This window comes from Argiope bruennichi, chromosome 3, assembly GCF_947563725.1.
Source record: "Argiope bruennichi chromosome 3, qqArgBrue1.1, whole genome shotgun sequence".
In the NCBI taxonomy this organism is placed as follows: domain Eukaryota; kingdom Metazoa; phylum Arthropoda; class Arachnida; order Araneae; family Araneidae; genus Argiope; species Argiope bruennichi.
Window position 1 is genome coordinate 87,947,125 of NC_079153.1, and position 21,245 is coordinate 87,968,369.

General features: G+C 26.8%; 1 protein-coding gene across 2 annotated transcripts in view; it reads right to left on the bottom strand.

Annotated features, from left to right (window-relative positions):
- Window positions 1–21,245, bottom strand: part of LOC129962745 (synaptotagmin-12-like) — a 43,669-nt gene that overhangs the window by 16,259 nt on the left and 6,165 nt on the right. The window contains exons 1-2 of one of the 2 annotated variants that reach the window (XM_056076729.1): window positions 8,004–8,136; window positions 2,576–2,714 (exon numbers count right to left, since the gene is read on the bottom strand). The gene's annotated coding sequence lies outside the window, so the exon portion shown is untranslated. Of the gene's footprint in view, window positions 1–2,575; window positions 2,715–8,003; window positions 8,137–21,245 lie in introns of those variants that run through there. The other variant, XM_056076728.1, reaches the window with a different exon arrangement.

Sequence of the window (21,245 nt, forward strand, 5' to 3'; positions counted from 1 at the left end):
AACATTCCATTAATTTTATCTAATTTCGTTGCTAGATTTTCCCGACAAACAAAGTATTTAGGTCTAATAAAATGTTCTGTGCAATTTTTATATCCGAATAAATAATGAAATCTTTAGTTATTTTTTTTAATACTGAAATGCAGGCATTTATTTAAAAGTTAATTTACAACATTTAATACAAATAAAATCATGTATGTTTTAAAATGTTTTAGAAACGGAAAAATTAACTTTGATTTGAAAGCTCAACTAATTGTCTTCTATATCCTTAAGGGAACTCCATTTTCTAGATTTCAAATTAATACTTTGTTACGTCCCAAAAGATAATTTTGCTCAATGAAATTAGAATTCAATTTAAAAAGCGAAAAGAATAATAAAAATTACTGTAAGTTCTTTTCAGAAACCGTACATGCGTTATATTTATTAGCTCATGAAACGCAGACGATTTTTATTAATTAACTTCAACTCTTTTTGATAAAACATTTGAAAAAATTCTTTATTATTATTCTCCTTCTATTTTTATTTGCTACTTATTGAAAATATTTCCAAATTCGTATTTCACGGGGGAGCTAATGAATTCCAAAGGAAAACTATTTTTGAGTTGTATCATGTTTGTAAAAGAATATATTTTATTGATTTAATTTTTCATTCTTTAATAAAAGTATTCTCCAATGATTGCTTACAATAAGGATTTTGTTTGGAGTTTAAGTTTGCGTGACTGTAAATTCAAAAGAATTTGCATAAATGTATATGCTCTTTCATTAAAACAGAAATTAGAGTTATTGAAAATTAAACTTTTCAGCAAATAAACTAATAAAAAAGATGACAGCAATTCATTCATCTATTTACGATAAATAAAAGCAGAAATTAATTTTTAATGACAAATAAAATTATTTATCTTTTATATTTTTAAGCTAATGAAAAATACAAGATATAATTAATCTATGTTAACAAATTAATTAAATAAAATACCAAGGTTCCTGAATTTCAAAATTTTGTTAATTTTTTTTTAGTTTCGATACTGAATAGATACTGAGCCTGCACTGCTTTAGAACATATTGCTATACTGTTATTCTTTTCCAGGAGCAAATTTATTTAAACTTATATTAAATTAATTATTCAATTAATCAGCCACATTTAATTTCAATATTTTTGTTAGATTTTAGTCTTAATACCCAATAGAAAAAGAATCCGCGTCTTTTGTAATTAGAACTACTAAAAAATTCAGTGAAAAACTCATAGTGTTTAAATTTTTAATAATTCAATTATTTAATTTTAAAAATTGTCTGGATTTTAATATTTTCATTGCAATAACAAATGTAAGTAGTTACTTACTTGTCTTATATTTCAACTAATTAATCAAGATAACCCATATTTTTCAGTAAATTGAAGCTTTTATTATTTTATTAACTTTACTTCTACTATTTTGTTTTCACATAACAAAATATTGAAAATAGAATGAATTATGAGCAAGCAACTGAATTTGATAAGGATTCATGTTCAGCACAAGCTTCAAATAGTTGGATGGATAATCACATTATACTTTTGAATGAAATTAATTAATGTTATATTAATTAAATTATTAAATAATGAACAATGCATTAAAGACACTAAATCGTACTTATACTTTCTTTAAATGTGGAATGATGCAAAATCAATATTTTTAGTAAATAAAATAGTAGATAAAAACAGCCAGTAAATAATAACTATGAAAAGATCATTGAAAACAAAGAAGATTTGAAATACACATTATTATTATATAATATACTAAAATATAGAAAATAATTTCTTTCATCAAAGATATTCAAATCAAAACAAAGTTGTTAAAACGTGAAATGGTTCTAGATGTACTCTAAATAATTTGAAATTTAATCACATTTAGATCATATTTTTTTTAAATATTTAATGAATATTTAAAACAATTTTTTTGTTTAAATTAGTTTTTATTAAATTTTATTGCTTAAATTAACAATTTTATATTTTAAACAATTTTATTGTTTCAGTGGCATAGGCTTTTAAGATTTTACATTTACCTCCAAATTTTATAAATTAATTGTTTACAATTGTTTAGTATTTAAATATAGATAAGTTTAATCAGAAAGAAAATTAAATTTATTATTTTCTACTATTTAACTTTTTGTATTTTTTCATAATTCATTATTATAAACATCTTCAAATCTTTCAGTGAATTTTTCTCAGATTAATTACCAGATCCTTTCATACGGAATTTAAATTTAATTAAAATTAATTAATAAACTGACATTTAAAAATATTATATGTCCTCGAATAGAAGCAAAATTTCAGAGCCATGATACATTAAAAAATAAATAAGAAATTTGTTACAAAATTTTTCTTTGACAAACTTAAAAGAAGCCAAGCGAAATAAAAGTGTGTAATAACTTATATCTTACCTATGATCTTATTTTTAGCACAGATTTTGCAATGCGATGGAAACTCAGTCATGATATTTTTCCACGATACAAAAAACTTAATCGAATAAAAAGGGAATGAATTCAGTTCGTGAATATTATTTACATTTTCTCGAAGATAATAAAATCTTTTAGCACCCCGCTCTTACCTTTCTCTAAAACTGCAACACCGGTCAGTCTGTTACATGTCTTCTATCTTTATTTCGCTTGCAGTGATCGTTGACCTGGATACCACTGGTCACATCATCGACTCAGCTATTTCATGGTCCAGCGTCTTTCCCACTTTCTCTGAAATAAAATAATGTGAGAATAAGCGCGATTCTATGAAAAATGTCTCTCGCCTCAAAGAAACTTGACAGCTTTTTGCTTTTTCCAGACAGAAAATTCAAGGGTGTGACAGGGAGAATTCTTGCTAAACGAGGTAATGTGTCTCAGTTTCTCAGGCTTTGCAGAGTTTCGGAATTTGCACCACAAGTTTACTTATTAGCTTTTAGTCATAACATTGTTCATTATCAACGTTAGAAATCAATAGCATCAAAGTGTCTGGAATATCATCGAATATATTGATGTATATGACACGAGTCTTGAATATCAGAATTTTAATACATTACATACGCGATTATTTGAGAGTGCGTTTTCAAAAGCTTAAAAACTACCATTTTTTTAATTCCTTCATTTATAAAATGGCGAATGATTACCATGACTAAAAATGACAATGACTATTTAAAAAATGACGATCTCCGATATTGAATCTATTTATTTTTTCGTGCAAAATAAACCAAATTCAACATTGGAATGATTTTTGATTACTTAGAACGCCTAAAAGACAGTAACTCTGTCAAGAGCTTATTCCTGAGAAATCTACATCGCTTCATTAGATGGAAAAGTTACTAAAAAGAAAAAAAAAGCAGACGATTTTATTATCTAATTTCAATTAGTAATAAATCAGGTAAGTGCCAACTTTTTAAATATTGTTCTTATTCTTTCAACTTTGTATATATATTGTTTTATCTAGAATTTTTGTTATCTATGATTTCCCTTTTATTCTAAACAATCGAGATTTTTCTTCTTTTTTTACACTATATACTGCTATTTTATACAGAGAAAAATAATTAACAGAAAAGTTATTAATTCATATTTGTCAGTAATTTTAATTTCCGTTTAGTATTTTGAGATTTCTTTTAATATTATGCTAAAATATATAATTCTAATTGATTATTGTTTACTCAAATGTAAAATTAAGTAAATAACAATTATTAAAGGGATTTTTTTAAATTGAAATTAGTTTAGAATGTGGAAGTCCAAATTAACGTCTGTTTTTATTTCTTAATTGTTATTTTTAAATAAATACATCCAGATTTTGAGTTCTCATTAATCCCAAGTGAATAATTTCCTAATTTCCATGATGTCCTAGCAAGAAAATTTGTGGTCGATCAAAAAAACGATGAAAAATTTTCACCTTTTTAAAAAAATTTTTTTAAGCATATTACTTACAAATTTTTTTATTCAAATATTTTTATTTTGTATTCAAATGCTTTTTTTAAAAATTTAAGATAGTGGAAAAACATCTTTTTGTGAGATAAAATTACTGGAAATTATCGCCAAAATTTATTGATTTTTTGATTTATTAAAATAAAAAATAAGTTTGCTTCGAAGTGTAGAATATTCTCAAAGTTAATATGGTATTTAATTCAATTCCATGCTTAAATATTTTATAATCCTTTGCGGTTTTATATTCATAAAAAGGCATAAATATCTTAAATAAAATGTAGAATCCAATTAGAAAAGAAAATACATTCAACAGGTCAATATAATTTATAAATTATAAGCATAATTTGAAGTTTGAAATTATTTTTGTAGAACTCAGCAATTAACTATTTTCTTAATTTTCTGCTTTTTCTAATTTCATATTAGGTATAATAATATTTATTGTCAGCCTCATAGTTGCTAAAGTCAATTTAAACCTCATTTCACAGTACATGAAAAGTACAACGTTGTATCATTACGCCCGTTTAAATACTCATAAACAGTATTTAAATATATTTAAAAATAAATTAATCATTCTAATAGAATATTGTTTCAAATAACAGCAAAGATAATCTGTGAAAATCAAATGGGCATTGTAAATTTTATAGAATCCTTTGCTTTAAAATGAATATGAGCACATATGATGAAGCTGATCGTTGACTTAGTAACTGATAGCTTATCATGCACTATTAACTAGAATAACTGTTGACTATGGAATTTATAATATAATTACAATTATTCCCTTTTTTACTGAACTGCATATATTTAAATTATTAATTTAATTATTTCAATAAATTTATTTCCGGCACAAAATACTTTTAATTTTTGTTTTTCTTTCCGTCAAATCTCCAGAATCGCAGCAATCCGTAAAAAAAGGTTTATCTCGGATTTCTTTCATTATAAGCCAGAGTTCTTTTTCAGAATATAAACTATGCGATGAGAAGTTTTTTTAGCAAGCCAAATTAAAAATCATTGGCTTTCACCTTTTCCCTTTACGATGCAAAATAAAGAAAATTCATAAAGGAATTCAAGTAAAGAAAATTCATAATGAAGATTTCTTAATAATATTTATTTCTTTTAAGTAAGAGCTTTTAACTATTAGAAAATTACTCGAATTTAGATTTTATTTATTTCGGTCTTTGCGTTTGATTGTTCAACGTAAAATTAGAATATGACATGTTTTGATTTCAGTATAATATTTTTAACCCTTTATTTTGAATAATACATTGTGTATTATGAGATATATTAGATTTCAATTAAGAGATCGTTAAAGATACATTTTCACATGATTTATTAACCATTATTACTATTACTCTAACTGATATTAGTTAAATAATTATTTAATATCTTATATATGATGATATATAAATGATATATCAATATATCATTGTGAAGATTGTATTTCTTTATTAACTGTTTGAGTTTTAGAGAATAGTGAGAGAAATTCATCATTCAGATTAGAATTTGATAAAATACTAGCTTGAAAAAAATTTGACGGTTACAGACATGGTTTTGCAGACAAATCATGAATAACTGTTCTAGGTGGTAAGATCTTAGCCTGGGACGATGAAGGTTTCGAGTTCGAAATGCGGTTTAATCCGTAAATAAATGTGTACCATAAATAGATTCAATCCATAAATAGATGCGGGCATGATGTACATTAATGTGAATCAAATTTCATTTTTCAAATACGCTGCTGCAGTTTAGAGAGGAAACTATTAGCTCAGGTGTCGTCCTCGTCATCTAACCATGATTAAAATTCTGAAGAGACTTCTTAAATAACCCTGATGTCGTTTTAAAATATGACGTAGATATGACTGAATTCTGACCGAATAATGCTTGTGAATGAAATATGTTCTTTCATTAATTGTGTTTTAATCTCCTTTTTATTAATTATATAAATTTCAAGCCAGTCCTGAATAGGGAATTATGTCTTAGTTTTGATAAGAAACACCTCATATTTCTATAGCATGGAAGTTGAGGAGAAAGTGAGTTAGGTTAGTAAATTTATTTCAACATCCTATTTTTCAACTATTCGATGGCAATTTTGAAACAGATCTTACACTTTTGAACTTGAGCAGGATAATAGAAAATGGCATCATTTTAATAGCCTTGCTACTGCTCTGTTTATGTACATGAATATCTCTAAATAAGTTAAATCTCGTGAAATAACCTTTGCATGAAAAAATATAACTGACGGCTCCATCAAACATCTAATTGCGTATTGTCTTAAGTAGTGTTTTAATTTCACTTTTTTTTTCTTCATGTGGTATGTTCAATTGATTACAACATTAAAATGGAAGAAAGCTCTTACTTATATTGTATGAGTACTTGCTTGATAAATCTTGCTTATATTGTATATATTGTATCTTACGGCATGTCTAATGAATTGAAATATATTGATAAAAAATTAAATATGGAGTATGATCCTTCAATATATTATTGGTTATATTAATATTTTAGAAGGATTTTTTAATGGACAAATAATTTGATGAAACAAAGGAAGGAAATGAAAATTCATTTCGAAGTTTAAACAGAATATGAAAAAACAATTTTTAATGATAAAAAAAAACAAGGGAATAAAATATTTTTAGAAATAAACAAAATTTAGATTTCCATTCTAATTATGAAATGTATTTTTGAAATTTATGTATAAAAATATTTCAAATATATTGACAAAGATCACAAAAAATGTCTGATATCAAATTGATATAACTCAAAATAGAAAATTTTTAATTTTGAGAAGTTATTAAAATCGGTTTTTGTGTGAATATTTTTATGAAATTATCACTGAATTGCATCGAAACTTAGCTTAATTTTTTATTGATTAAAACTATAATTAAAATGTAGAGAAATATCTATGGTTTCCATTATATTTCTTCATTATATTTGATCTATCTCCATTCATATTGATCATATTTGGCAACATTAGATAAAAAAAATCTATCCTGTAGAGCGCCAACACAAAGACTGACACATATACACTTTTCTTAAAGGTAGATAATCAAATAAGGAAACTGAATGAAGCTCTTTGTGTTTAAATTTTGATTAGTTTCAAGAGTTTACACAATGTTAAATATCAAACTTGATAAATTAAGTACAAGACATTAACTAAGTACATTACAATACATTAAAATTTAAGTACATTGCATTGAAATTTCGTGAAAATTTTAATGTAAAACTTTTTAAAAACTTTTCCGATACTTGTTGTTAGTCGCATTTCACATTCTGTTTTCAGAGGGTAACTTCAAGTAAACAAAGAGATAAGTACAAGATAAGTCAAGTAAACAGAGCACCCCAGTAAAAAAAAAAAAAAAAAAATCTTTCCTTAGAGCGTTCTGAATTATCAAAAGCTTGAAATGGCTTGAAAAATGACTCAATTGAGCGAACAGAGGAGATGGCGGATTAAGTGAATAATGGAGATACGAGAAATTAAAATAAAGTATTTTTACAAACTGAGTTTAAAATTTATTTGAAAAGTTTATTAAAATTAAATGAATAAAAATTATATGGAATCAAGAATTTTGTCATTAAAAAGTTAATTTATCTGTATTTTAAGATAATTTTATGAGATAATATAATCTGGAATCAAAACTAAAAAACATAATACAATTCAATTAATTAAAAATCTAACTAATATTTTGGAAATTAATTTATTAATGAAGCAATATATTTGCAAATAATTAACAATTAATATTAGCAAAGAAGTATTTAAGTTAACTAAAGAAGTTGTCAATCAATCAGTCATATATTCGTTTTATAACTAAAGATGTATTAGTTGGTAGTACTCTTTCAGCATTCTTCACTCAAATAAATTTACTTTTATTGCATAGAACGCATACATATACATCAACAATATATTTTATAATTTTTTAACTCATAACTGAATTTAGAAAACAATAACTTGCTTAAGAAATTCCAAAAAAAGTTAATATAAATATTTATGAAATCCTAGTTGATAATTATATTAATGATGTAGAAAGAATGAACTCTATTCTAAATATTGCGTTTAATCGAGCTCAATATTTACATTTGAAAAGTCAAACTCACCGTTTGTTTGTAAGTGAAATCGTTGAAAACTAACTATTCAAAGATATAAAACGCACATTATGTAACAGCCAAGCATTATTTCAAAAACATCCATCAAACGCTTTAACTATTTACCATTCTCTAGTGTCTATGCGTCATCATTCTTCTTCAACCATCTGCTCGCACTCGTGAAGTTATTGACAGAGGAATCGTATCTGCTTCGCACATGTTCTCCCCAAAGATACGAAGAACATCAGGGATTACTATCTTTTCCGAAATTAGTTGAGTGATGGTTACAGTTTAAGAGAACGAGTAGCTAAAGGAAGTATATTTATCGAAAGAAGATATGAAGGAAGTAACTTATCTTGGAAAACAGTTTTGTTTCTGGAAATGGAAAATAAATTTTTTTCTTATTATTTTGATAACACTGTAGTCAAGTTAGTGGTAGATTTTAAAACTTTCTTTTTCTTCCCAAAATTGTTTCTACAAATTTATTTTATTTAAATTGACTATTTTTGATTCAAAATTTAATAAATTTATTTAATCGAGTAATTTTTGACAAAATTTTAATTGTTTTACACTCATCATTTTATACTTTTTTTTTTTTGCATCTACAAATATTTCAAAAATGATGCACTAGGCAAATATTTTATTTTGTTTTTGTATTAATACGTTTATACAAAATAATTTTTTATTAACACGTTTACACAAAATAATTTTGTATTAACACGTTTATACAAAATAATTTTGTATTAACACGTTTATACACGCATGAATAGAAAAATAGACAGATAATCAATATGAGATGAGTGAAGTTCTAATTTTAATTTTTGTTTGTAACTGTGCCATATTTCATTTCTTTTACGTTGCATTTTGAAATTACAGCATTCACGTGTACAAAGACTTTTTTGCACAGGAGGTTTTCGTCCAAGAATTAATAGAAATAGGAAATGGTGAAATTTTTTATGTAAAGACTGCTCACAAAATTTCATTCATCCAGCCTTTTCTTTTCTGAATTATAGTGCGCAGGTACAAAAGGTTACTTTGGGTTGGTACTATAAAGGTTACTTTGGGAACTTGAGGAGCTTAAAATATGAAGATTTATCAAAATCTCGAGGTCGAATAATTTGACGATTGCAATTTTTTTAGTCCTATATTCCATAACCAGAATAAAGTTTCCTAAAACCTTATTATTAATTAAAGGGAATTATTTTTAAGAGCCTCTTGGTTCTCTTCATTTCATACCATTTTATCCCAAACAAATAAGTATGGCAAAAATGTACTCTGAAATATAATATTTAACATACAAAGTAAATTTAAACTAAAATATACTTTGGAATTTGAACCATCGAAAGATTTTTTTGAAATTTTCATTATTTAAAAATTTTTGTATAAGTTTTATCTTCCAAAAATGCATAAAATTTATTTTATATTATTTTAGAATGTTATCTTTTTATAGATACTAATTTAATTGTCTTATACTCAATTTCTAAAATTTAAAAATCTTTTAAATATTTTTTTCATAATTTTTAGCAACAAACTTTATTGCTACAATGAAATATCAACAGTTTTGATTGCTTTATCAAATATTTAATCTCATAATTCTCTTCCATTCTCAAAAATTAAAGAGGATTGATTCAATTTTTTATCTGGGCAATTTACATGATAAATATGAAAGTGGAGTTACAGTAACCCAAAAGGTAACTAGTACCTAGAACATGGATTTCTTTAAGTTTTACATTTTTAGTTGCCCATGATGTCATTGGACTCGACTTCATTAGGAAGTTAATGTGCATATTGAATACATATAAAAGATACACAATACATAATTAAGAAATGCATGCAAATCTATTCAATTAACACAGCTTTATTATCTATCACAATTCAATGCTTAAAAATATTTTGTCGAAAGAATTTTAAAAAAATTAGTATTCTTTGCATGTCAGCTGCTTATCTAAATCGACAAGTTAAAATATAAACAACGTTTAGGGTAAGTATTTACATAATAAATGCTTGCAAATGAAGTTGAAAAAAGCGCCTTCGAGCGTGGAATGTGTCTAATTTTATTATATGAGGTTTGAACATAGATCATGAGCTATTAAAGATCATAATGCAACACGTAAATCTGTTTAAGTACATTTATATTTGGTGATAAACAGAAAATCGTACTTCGTTTTATGAAGAACATTCCCTAAATATGGAGGATTTATAGAAAAGTTTACGAGTGTTAACTAGGAAATACCAGATATAAAGTTCCATGCTAGCATGTTCCATCCGTCACAACTCTGGAATGTTGTGCTTGCACTTCTAAATGTGTCTTTTAAGAGGATATTTTATGGATGAAAGGGGAAATTTATGGATCTCCAGAAGACCTAATCAACTACTTCGAGCACGGAAGAGACGCATCAACATTCTATAAATAGAGAAAAATCCAATACTCAACTACATTTGATAGAGTTCTAAACAAGAAATGGAGCTGGAAAACCTGGATGCGAGCAACAAAATATCAGGCTCGTGACTGCTGACATTTAAAAGTTTTCACACATAGGGAATCTCCATGATGGACGGATGTTTCTTCAAAAGGAAGTAGTAGAAATTTCAGTTAGTGAATCATTTTTTCCAGCAATTTTATACTAGATAACAAATAGAAATTCGATATGAAATAAATCAATTTAATTTTTTTACTAAAAATTATCATTTAATCTTTTTTTTTCACAGGCCAAAGATTTTAAGTTAAAAAGATTGAATTTTCCTTAAATTAAAAAACTGGAATGCTTCTCGTATATTCAATCAATATGCGTATTGTAAAAATATGAACAAATTAGGCGTTCATACTTTTCTTTTGATCGTTTGGGTTAAAAATGTTGATGGGATTTAAGACATACCTAATTTCATTTTTTAACATCTTGTGTTTATGAATAATTGTCTTGATATAATCACGGATAAACAAAGAAACAAACAGACTATTCGTTCTTGGATTTAACTCAAAATTAGTTATTTAACTACAATGGTAAGTAACATTGAGACTCAGTCATGTAATTAATTGTGGTTTTTAATTACGCTCTTATAGGCTGTCTATTAAAATCCCTCATCCCACAAAACAGCTACAATTATTGCCACCAAATTAATATCTAGATACAGAGTAACCATACTCTAAATAGTGAAATCGGCTACTGCGCCATCTGACGGCAAAAGGAGTTAGCATTCCTATATCGAAAATGGTACAAAATAAAAGAAAAAAAGTAAATTATAAAACTGCAGAACAATTTCAATTCAGAACGAAAAGATATCTCAAGGGAAATAAAGATAAGAAAAAAAAACCCTTGCAAAACGCGCATTTGCTTGATTGTTACTTTCCAAGCCTGTGTTGCAATATTACATGATAACAAGGGAAAAGTTAATCTTCCAAGAATAAACGTTGAGATGTGTATTGTAGCTGATGGAGAGAGTTTCGAATACCGAAAATAAAAGTATCTGCTGAGAACTAATTGTCTCTTTTATTTGTAATGCTTTCCTGGTGTAAGAAAGCTGGAAATAGTGACTAAATACATGCTTGTTTTACAAGTTTTTTTAGAGCATTATTATCTGCAGATTTTCGCTTGCCATAAACGAAAAAAATATATAGAAACTCAATAAAATCTGATTTTTTTTTGGAAAACTTAGGATTTTGCAGAATTATCACTAAATCTGTTATTACTATGGCTTTAAAAAATTATTTTTTTTCGAAAGTTACTAGAAATTTTTTCATTGCATAAAGAAGTTTTAAATCATCTTTTAAATAAGAGACAACTTTTTATTATATTAATGTCCCGAATTATTGGAAGTTTTGTTGTCGAATGTAATTTTGATGAGGTTTGCTTGCTCTTAGATTTCTCATTAACTAGTCTCAAACAGACCAATGTTTAAGATAAATAATTTTTTTAAAAAAGGTTTATTCTACTTATTCAGAAAATAAAGTATAATGAATATCGTTTGATAAATTCTGTAAATTCCCCAAATTTTATCAATTCTTTTGAATCAGTAACTAAACTATAGGAAATATTTATGCTTTCATTGATCGGAAGAATGGTGAGGTCCTAAAGGGGAGAAAGCTAAATGGCAACCTCATGATACACTGAAGCCTGAAAGAAATGAATGTCTTTAACAAAAGCTCGATTTCTTGAAGAAAGGCTCTACTACCATTACTAAACAACAAGTAATGATTTATGAAACATTCATTATTTGCGAAAAGATGGAGAATGTTTCTTTTGTTTTGCAATTTCGGAACTCCTCAACAAACAAAGATGGGGTGTTTACAGTTTGTTGGCATGCGTAAACTTTCAGTAGATATTTCATTTATAGATACAATGAAGGAACTGAAAAGAAGGTATGAGACTTATTTAAGTATGTTGGAAATACTATGAATTTTATTTTCAAAGCCTAACAATATGGATGTAGACAGCATTCAAGGAGAGAAACTTCAAGTGGAGCTGGAAAGTTCTTTTCTTGAATTCTCATGTAGAGTATTTTGAAAACTGGCGAGCTTTTAGTAAAGAAACGGTAGAGAGATACAAGCATAATATAAGAAAAGAAAAAATAAGAAAAAGATAAAAATATTAGCAAGGAAGATATGATATTACTACTACAACGGCTGTAGTAGTAACATCGAGGGCAATAGCAACGTACCTAGCCATAAAATGCATAAATTACCGATTCAATTCAATCTCAAAAACTATAATATAAATGTGAAAAATAATGTCTGGGAAGCTGTTTAGTATTATTGCATTTTATAGGAAGTAAGGGTGTGTGGTATTTGTAAGAAATTTGATGCAAGGGATATCACACATTTATTAATGAATATGCGAGAAAGTTTTGGGAAGACCATTTCACTGGCTTTCCAAGCTAGGAAACTACTGACCAAATTCTCATAGCAAATAGATAAATGAAATTAGTCCTTTGTTTAATTATTGCTGAAAATATCTTTTTAAAATACAAAACACTTTTATAAAAATAATAGATTCACATAATTTCACAGTCACATGATAATGAATACCATTTGACATCTTGAACATAATTCATCATGATTGGACAATCATTATCATCAGTGGCGGATTTTTGACTAAGCAAACTAAGCATCTTACTGAGCTGACGAGGGATCGGAAGGCAAGTCGATAAAAAATGTGGTTTTAGCTTAATTTCTAAATAAACAATTTAAAAAAATGAAAATTCTATGAATTATAAAATATTGGGACATTAGACGCACTTCATCAAGTATAATTGGTGGGATTTCTATCTTCTTTATTACTTTATTTAGTTATCGCAATATTTATAAGCACCAAGTATCTATTTAAATGCAATTTTATGTTGCCATGCAATCATGAGCCATTATAAATAAATAAAAACATGTACAGTTTCGCAGTTACTAAAATAAATAATTAACTTAAACTAAATAATTTAACTTTTGGACATTGAAGAAATTAAAAATGCCAGATTAAAAAAGGGATTTTTAAAAGAGGGACTGTCGTAATATGTCGTGCCTAGGGCTTTAACATGTCTAAATCTGCAGTCATTTTCTGTTATTCACCTTAATAAGAAATACTTTATGGCGGAACACCTTGACCTTATACTGAAATCAAAAGGCTTATATTTGTTAATGCTTCACGTGACTTTTTACTTCATCCATTCTAATAGAATTGAAAAGCTTTTATAGACAGTTTACGAAAATCACGAAAGAGAAGTCATGTATTCAGGATATTATTCACGCCTGCACTACCCTCTGGCAACCGTAGAATCTTTTTTCGAAACCCATCGATCGCTAGACCTCATTAAATCCTCCAGGAGAAGCGATGAAGTGTGGTTAAGGCGCACCCTGCCTTCTTGCCTTCCGGAAACGCAGATGCGAGATCGAGATAACGACTACCATCTAAGTACAAGGTTTTCTTTTATTTGTTTGAACAAGAAATTCTTATCTCGGTTAGTTTGAGCTAAAATGTATATAAAATCTCACTAGAGGAGAAATTGGAGGTCAAATAAAGGCTTGGCGGTTTCTAACATGATTGGGGAAATTTCATCTCATGGATGAATCTATTTAAAGATTTGATGGTACCGATTTCGTATATAGCTGTGTTGTAAAAAATAAATTTATCAAAGTTTCCTTCATATGATCGAAAATAAAAAAAAAAATATTTGCTCTACGAATTTCATATGTATTTTTACATGAGGATTCCATCTGAATGATTTTTTTGCTTATGTTTTATGAAACTATTTGTTTTCATCAGGACATATGCAAATCCTTTTATAGCATCTAAAATCACCTTTTCCATTGAGGATTAGTTATTGGTATGTTTCATTTCCTGAATTTTGATAATTTGGTCGATGATTCTGAAAATTTTTAATCAAGAACATTTTTTTCAAGGTCATCTCAATGAACAACACCAAAAAAGGAAACAACAACGTTTATTCACTTGTACCAATTTGATTGTTGCTTTTTTTTAAGACTTTTGCACTTTTTCTGAAAATAAAAAGTTATTTTAACTAGGCCATTTGACTTTAAACACAATTAAATATATTTAATATTGTCACTCGACAGAAAGCAATGTTTCCATAAAAACATGCAATATTTAAAATATGTATATATTTTTCAGAAAATAATTGGCATCGAATCAGTAAAGAAAAGAAATAACGTTGATGTTTATTTATTTTCATCTATGACAAACTGCAATGTGTCTTCACACATTTTTATTTAACTTTAATTGTTTCAAGCATGTAAAAATAGAATTCCATAAACGAATTTATATTTATTTCTTTTGATGCTAGAATTTTCAAATTTTGTAAACTAATATATTTAAGTTAACAAATCTATATTTTAATACTTTTAGAACCAAGTTATTAATGAATCAATTGATAAAGTTTTGATTCAATACAAGTGGTGCCATCTAGGAATGCATTGAGAAACAACTATGCTATATTATAATATTTATAATAATGATTTATGAATTAAAGACTAAAGAGTAAAAAATAAATAAATTTATTTAAAATTTATTCTTTATGATTACAGCTGTTACAGAATATATATTAAAAAGATTACGGAATATATATTAAAAAGAAAAATATGTATGACTCTGAAATTCGCCTCTGGTGTATTTGCCAAATAATCTAGTTTTTTTTTGCATTTCTGAATTACAGTGTTCATATACATATGGGCAAAAGGAAAACACAGAAATACACTTTTATTTCTTCTAATTTTGTGAAGTATAAAACGTGGAACTTCATCGAAAGCTTGAGGTCCTTTCATGATTGCCTTTTTTTTATGTATATGCGAAGAAAGATAATAAAAAAATAAATATGCTAGTAAAGACTTTAATTTTGAAAAGCATAATGTTAATCATGTTTAAAATATTAATCAAAAATTTAATAATATAAAATGTAAAATTTGAATTATAATTGAATTTAGTTGTTTAATGTTTGGATTAAAAAGTTTAAAATTTAATGAATAATATATTATTATCTACGGAACTCTTCCTAGCGATAGCCATTGATTATAAGCAGTTTATTGCACTTTTATGTCACCTTAAAAATTATTTTCAATAAGATATGCTTGATTTATCTATTTCCTGAAAAAAAAATATTGTTTTCATGAAGTATTAGAATAACAGATAAATATAGTTACTATTAATTCATAAATATAATCCTTTTTGAAAAATTTATGATTTTTGACTGAAATTACTTTACAATTATTCTCTCATGAGAAAATTTTGAATGAAAAGGATTTTTATTACAAGGCACTTTTTTTTAATAAAGAGATTTTCAAAAATTTATGCTGTGATATCTTTATGCATATGCAGAACACGAAATGCAGCGTTCACATCTAATTAATTCAACTCAAGAGGATCTAATCTCTAAAAGACGACAACCCACAATCCATTACAGCTTTTAATTATTTCCCTCTCTCTCTAACAAAAGCAAAAAAGAAATAATAAAGCTTCCCTTCTTTAACTAGCTTGAAGTATTTTAAATATTTACGCTTCAAGATATGAAAACGCGCTCGGAAAATAAAAACATTTTTACAGCGAATTCCAGCTTTATGAATAAACAGCATCTGCTCTGATACCAAAGGGACGCATTCTAAATAAAAAATACCACCTGCCGCGTGTACAAAGAACGCTTCCACACGCCATTGCCATCCATTAATAATAAGCGAAGAAGGAGCAGCAATCGAGAAGGGATGAGAAGTCTCAAACTGCTTCACATCTGGGCTCGAAAGCCTCATATTCCTCTTACTTCATAATTCATGACATTCGCTGGGTTGAAGTGAACAAGGCCTTTCCCTAACTTGTATTGATTTCGGAAAAGGGAAAACTGCCTATTTATTTTTATAAACTGGCAACACAGTACGAGCGAGGCTGACTGTTCGAAGATTTTATTGAGCCGCGTATGTTACTATTCTATGTTTGATGCAGTGGTGGTATATTTTGGTTTTTATCAGAGTTGTTAGTTAGGTAAGTATACGGAATGGTTGTCAAGATAGATATTGGTCTGTTTAATGAGTTTGGTGGTTAAATATTTATAGTGTAGTCGTTCAGTTGTTGTTAACGGTTATAGAGTTTTGTGGTAAAGTCGATGAAACACGGAAGAAAATAAGGAAAACTGAAGCATATTAGAAAATAGTATTTGTGAAAAAAAAGCAAAAGTGACATTTTAGAAAATGAGCATTTTTTTCTCAATTAATTTTTATTGTGATTTTTTTGATGGAAGTGGAATTTATTGTTTTTTATTCGGTGAAACTCTTTCTGAAAATAGAATTTTGGTATATTTTGATAATATAAAGCTCAGGCTAAGCATGAAAAATTGTTAATTTTACGTATGAAATGAATGACTGTTTAGTTTAGGAGCCTCGTGCCCATGTATAAAAGCATGTAGTGCAAAGCAAAACAAAACGTAATATTATACATATTTATACGATGCATGCACTTTACATTTATCACGTAACTATGACTTCATAGATATTAAAAGGGTATGGGCTTGAAACATTCCACTTTAATAATAATAAAATATTGAATAAGATAAATAAAAAAATTCTTATAGACCCCTTTGCCTTACGGACATTCATTTGAAACTATGTTTTTAATTAAAAAGAAAGAAAGGAAGACACAAAACATTGCATGTCATATAGGAAATTTTAATTTTTAATTCTATTTTTATTAAACATTTAACCCCATTTTACCGTCTTGTTTCTTCTGCATATTGACTTTCCTGATTGTTAAATTATTCATGGAGGCTGCGTTTATTTACAATTTTACTTTGAAGTTCGGAAGGATGAAAAAAATTAGAATCAGTCAACTACAAATAATTGTAGATGTAAATTAAATAGTATATAAAGAGAGGCGGGTGTATAATTAAAAGTGTATGAAGAAAATGTGTAAATAAAAATCTTTCTTCGATATTAATGTTCAAATAAAGCATTTTCTTAAGATTGGCAAACGCACACTATTTGATGGTTTGATGAAAGAATGAAATGTTTTTGTAATCATCGTAACAATAAAAACCATATTACATATTGTATACCGAATTAATTTTCGAAATATCATTGAATTTAGAAAAAGAATTAACTTGATTGACATTGGTTTATTAAAAAATGCAATATTTTGAGATTTAAAATAGTGTACAAATATGCTTTTGTGAGATTATATTTTCAGTCGATATGGAAGAAAATAAACCAAAACTGGTTTAATTTTTAACTATGTTTTTAAGTTGTTTTTAGATTTGAAAAGTTGATAGAAAAATTCCTCCTATTGTGGAAAGTAAGCGTGGCAAATTTCACCCAAATTTGACAGAAAATGTAGATTTGTATAAAAGAAGTAGAAATAAGCATTCATCTTAATAAATATAAATAGTCATCAAATTGATATCTAAATTGTATATCTGACTTTTCGTATGGTATATTATCAAATATTCTAAAAATGTGGAAAAATTACATAACAGCATTCTCATTGATTTAACTTGTTCGCAACCCTCTAAGTCTGCTCTTGAATATAAGGTATACAGGGAGGGGGGGGGGAATTCAGACACCGAATTTTAAGACTTAGAAAAAAGTTAATAATTTGATAAAAAAATTAAATTAAAACGAATTTAGTATTAAAATGTTTTATAAAAAGGGTTGTCAGAGTAATGATAAATTAGATAAAAAAAAAATGCACATTAAATTTTTTTTTTGCATTTTTTTTGACATTGATATTTTGTTATTATTTTTTTTTCAAGTTTTAAATTGAATAAAGTTTTCGAAAGTCTAGTGAAATATGTGTTAAATGGAAGGATATAACTAGAAATAATTTCAAACTAACATCTACTTTAAATTCGAAAAATTAGTTTCTTCCGATTTATAAAAAAAATCCTGTAAATTTTTTTCTATTTGTCTGAATTTACGAAAATAAATTAAAACTTTTAATGTGTTTTTAAAGTGCCATTTTACGGTATCAAATGGTATTAAGATAGTTTTTTTTTTTTCAAAAAAAGATGAAAATTAAATTTGAAATTAATTATTACTAATAATTAATTTTGCCTTAATTGTTAAATTTGAATTAATTTTCTAATAAGAATTAAGCTAGCGAACACTATTATTTCATGTCTTTCAAGAATCAACCACCAGAAAGTCAGAATTTTTCTTTTTCAATCGAAAGGTGATTGATAAAGAAAAAATAAAAATATTAGGATATTTTTTTCAGAGTTGTTTAAAATTTAATTGATTTTTTCTGTTTTTGTTTCTCAAGTTAAAATCTGTTTGGAATTTTTGGCTACAGCGATAAAGTTTTACTTTCTTTCTAATTCGAATGCAACACGACTAATTATTACTAATATGTCCGCTTATAAATTTCTTAAAACTTCAGTTTTAAAAATTGGGATATAAATTTAAAATAAATAAGTTGTTGTAGGAACTAAAAAGCAAAAAAGTTAACTTTGGAGAAAGTTAACTTTTAAAAAAAGTTAACTTTAAAATATAAAAGTTAAATTGCACATAGCTGCATTATAGATGAATTATTTACTGTATTAGGATTAGTAATTTAATTGCTTATCGGTGCTGTAAATGTAACTGGCATTTTATTAAAACTTTTATTATTATATTTATTATTGAAATTTATTAGTAAATTCATTCATTGCATAATTTATTTAACTGGAATCACACAGTCTTATAATATATGACCTGAAATCCAACTTAAGATTGTAGCGGTTACCTAACTCTACTACCTTCTCTTTTGATACAACAGGTGGCGTTACCTTATTAACATCTAGGTATATTTCCCATGATCCTTCTTGGCAGAATTATATTAGTGTATTCTAAGTGGGCGTCGTGTATTTTCGAAATTGTGTTTGTTTTGTCTTGTGAAATGTGGAACTTAGAAAATAATTAAATAACTGTTTCTGAAATTCATCTATTATTTTCATCTATTTCATAATGAAGTTATACAGAGTCTAGTCCCTCTACAAGCTTTCTTTTTTATAATTACAAAAAACTCGATATTGTGCCTAAAAATTACATCATACTTTTTTCAGTAGTTAAATGATTAATGATTGACAAATACATTGCTTTAAATGACTTTCATTACTATTTCTTATGAATATAGAATATCTTTTCATTGTCCTGAATTTTCTTTAGTAAAACAAAGCTTTAAACATATTTATAATAGAAAAAGGGAGCGAAGTCTGTAACGCTGGGCTGGAATAAAAATACATCCTTTGGTCTGCGTCAATATCGTAAGTGCAAATTCCGATTTCTGTTTTGACATCAAGCAATTCAGACAGTTTCTTTTAATGTTCAGATTGACAAATGTGTAGATATGCAAATAAAACCAAGCAAGTGAACAAGTTAAAAATTAGTAATATGATCATAATTGTCTCATTTTTTTAAACATTTTTTATACCACCTCCCTTTTTGTGCTCTTGAATTACTATTGATTTCAATCCAGTTTTAGTGATTAGTTTTGATTTGAGCATTAAAGAAAGTTATGAATAGAGACGATCCTACTACAAGGAAACAAAACTTTTGATGTTACTATATATTCACATTCGAAAGTGTTGTACCTATATTAATTTCTTTTATTTCTTAAGCATTCTTGCCAATATACATAAGTTTTCTATTATAGGCTCTGTTAGTTAATCTGGGCAAATCATGTTTGAAATATTGTTTACAGAATAATAGCCTGTATAGATGAGCCCTCTTTCTATTAATTGAAGATGAAGGTTGGTAAACGATATCAAATGAAAAAAAGTCAGTCCTAAGGGACATTATATTAGTGATTTCTTAACATGCTTGTTTGAATCACTTAGAAAACTACCAAGTATTTTTCACATTTGCCATATTATAAAATATTTTTGATTTGATATTTTAACACGAGATAATGGTCTTTGAATTTTTCTGGCAGTTATATTGTTTGTCATATTTTGATTTGGCAAACAATCCCGTAATCTTTCCAATCCCCCTAAACTTAATTTCTTTGGTCCCATAATCTTTCCTATAATTCAAAATTTTGGGTTTGAAAATAGAATAACGATGGCGTATGCACTCAAAATCAATACTCTCCCCCCCAAAAAAAAATGAAAGATGAAACAATACGAATTCGAAAAATAAGACGTAAATAATATCAAACTGATAAGCTAAAAATTTATTTATCAACAAATATCCATATTGGTTGTTTAGATTCTTAACATTTTTTTAAAATTTTTTTTTATGAATATCGAAACAGAAAATCTAAATCATTTCTCAATATTTATGAGGCTAGGTAATTTAAACGTTTCCTTTATTCATAAAGCGTTAATATTATTAAGAAATAATGACGCATCCACAGTAAAATTTTCCATTTTATGAATTGGAAGGAAATGTTAATTCTCTTTCGCATTCTTCTACTTTATAACTAAAAAATAATATATTTTAATCATAAAATAGGAGATTGCATTGCAAAGAAAGGGATCTTACCCCCATTAAAGTCTGAAAAGGGTGCCTATTGTTTAATCTCCTCTACCAAAGCAGTGTGCATCAGAATATAATTTCCGGACAATCAATATGCCTAATGGACTTAATAAAAAATGGAGTCTACACAAAGCTGTTTCTTAAGAAAGGTTAAAGGTATTTGTTAAATTACGAGCATTAACTAGTACTCATGGACAGGGAAAAGACGGCGGCTTTTCTTAGCTATCTTTAACTAAGAAATGTGAAAAAAATGTTAGGAAAAGGACAGAACAATTACTAAATGTCTCTTCAAGCATATTATGACTGTGAAGAAGTTTTCATGA